Source organism: Mandrillus leucophaeus, unplaced genomic scaffold (genome assembly GCF_000951045.1).
Source record: "Mandrillus leucophaeus isolate KB7577 unplaced genomic scaffold, Mleu.le_1.0 Scaffold267, whole genome shotgun sequence".
NCBI lineage: Eukaryota > Metazoa > Chordata > Mammalia > Primates > Cercopithecidae > Mandrillus > Mandrillus leucophaeus.
Window position 1 is genome coordinate 1,780,312 of NW_012102776.1, and position 2,250 is coordinate 1,782,561.

The following is a 2,250-nucleotide window of genomic DNA, read 5'->3' on the forward strand; positions in this document are numbered from 1 at the left end:
GCTATTAATTATTGCCTCAATTTCAGAGCCTGCTATTGGTGTATTCAGGGATTCAACTTCTTCCTGGTTTAGTCTTGGGAGAGTGTTTGTGTCCAGGAATTTATCCATTTCTTCTAGATTTTCTAGTTTATTTGCGTAGAGGTGTTTATAGTATTCTCTGATGGTAGTTTCATTCTTTATACAACAAAGTTATTTCCTGTAATAATCAGGAAGTTATTGGCTTGGTGGGGTGGCCCAACCTCTAATTGCATCACTTTGGGAGGCTGAGGTGGGAGGATTGCTTGAGCCCAGAAGTTTGAGAGCAGCCTGGGCAACACAGAGAGACCGTATCTCTACTAAAAACACAAAAAATAGACAGAGCAAGACCCTGTCTCAAACTATATATATAAACTGAAAAAGAATGCAGAAAGCAAAATTTTCAGTTACTGAACATTTTATAGATAAGCATGCTAGGAAAACAAATAGAAAATAAAATAAATATTCAGGTACAAAAGGGAAGATTATATTAATGTTGAAAAAAGGAAAAAATGTATGCCACCTAGCAATCATCATAGTAATAAATAATGTTACAGTTTTTATTTTGGAGCCTGTACTTCATCATAATTGATCTTTACATATTTATGTTAAACAATGTGTCAATCTCTTTAGACTCATGGTTAAGTGAAGAACACACTTTTTATTAATTTTAATTTTGAAAAGTTTCTTCACATGGAATAAGTAATATACAAGGAATTAAGAAAAGTCTTAAACATAAGATTAAATTTGTCAAAGTCAGAGTAAATTCCACTATGCCTCAGTTCCAGAAATCACAATGCTATCATGCAATTTTCATATATCTCTATAATTGAAAAAATTTAAATACAAATAGAAACTCTATGTGTCACAGATGATGACAAAATTGATGGAAGATCTGTTTTCCCATCTTCATAATCCCATGCTTCTATTGTTAATTTTTAATCAACTGTTTAAACGCAGGCATGTGTAGTGCACAGGAATTGGCCGAACAAATTGTGCCAGAGTGAGCAGAAGCCATTATGGACACACATTCAAAGGGTGTGTGTGCAGCTCAGTTCTCATTTGTCTGAGGCTAACGGAATAGCTAGAAGTCCTCCAAACTAACTTCCATGTAGGACACAAGATCTATTAAGTGATAAATATGAGGTAGTTTGAAGTATGCATATACATTAGTAAAACTCAACAGTCACTTCAGAATTTGTTTAGAACACAGACCTATACGAGATTAGTGGGGAAGGAAGATTTTGTCGATGATATTGTTTAGAATTTCTGGCACATGGTGATTATAAAATGCAGACTGAGTTTTAGTTGGTCTGAAACGATGCAGTAAGTCATCTAAGAACATAGAGCTCATCAGCAGGAGACCTGGACTAGAACCCAGATTTCTTATTACCTGGAACCAAGTAACAAGATGGATAGCACCAACACATGGGGCAGGTCCTTAGGGATTTAGAAGCAACATAAAAATATAAATTATTCTAATATTATACCAATTATTAAATGATTGCTTTTGATGAACTAGACATTGTGCTAAGATCTTTATCTAGATTATCTCAATTTTCATCACGTTAATTCTATAGTTAGTATTCCCAATTTGCAGCTGGGAAAACTGAGGCTTAGAGAAGTAAATAATTTGTTCCAAATCACATAGCTCTTACTGGCCTGATTACAGAACCCATAGCTGGTGACGTATTAACAAGGTGTGTGTCATCGGAAAGGTAAAGGAGGACAAATAACAGAATCACATAACTGCCTAACGTTGTGAGCTCCTGCTGTAGCCATTGCCACCTTCTCCCAGTCTCTGCCCATCTAGCAATTTGCCTTTTTACTTTTGGATTCTGGGAACATACACTGGGTCTGAGTTCTAGTCTCTTTTTGAGAAGCTGTGGGATCATAGACTTGTTATTTAACTGTCACTGCCCGATGAATAACACAAGAAGGTGAGACAGATGTCATCAAGGGCCCTTCTGGGAGTGAAGCATGAATCCCTTATAAGAGCATGTTGACCATAGCAGGTCCAATGGAGTCTAGAGTGCATGTAGGCAGCTCTCTCAAGCTGCAAAATCCTGCTTGTGTCTGGAGTTTTCACAGATAGCCAGGGAGACTTTGAAGCTGCTTTGTTTCAGGCATGTGGTGCTTGGCCACAATGCACTGATCAGCAATCTACATCCCTTACACTGATGCTTTCTTCTCACTTCTTGATTGATACTCTTCTCACTCATGGCTATAAGAGTT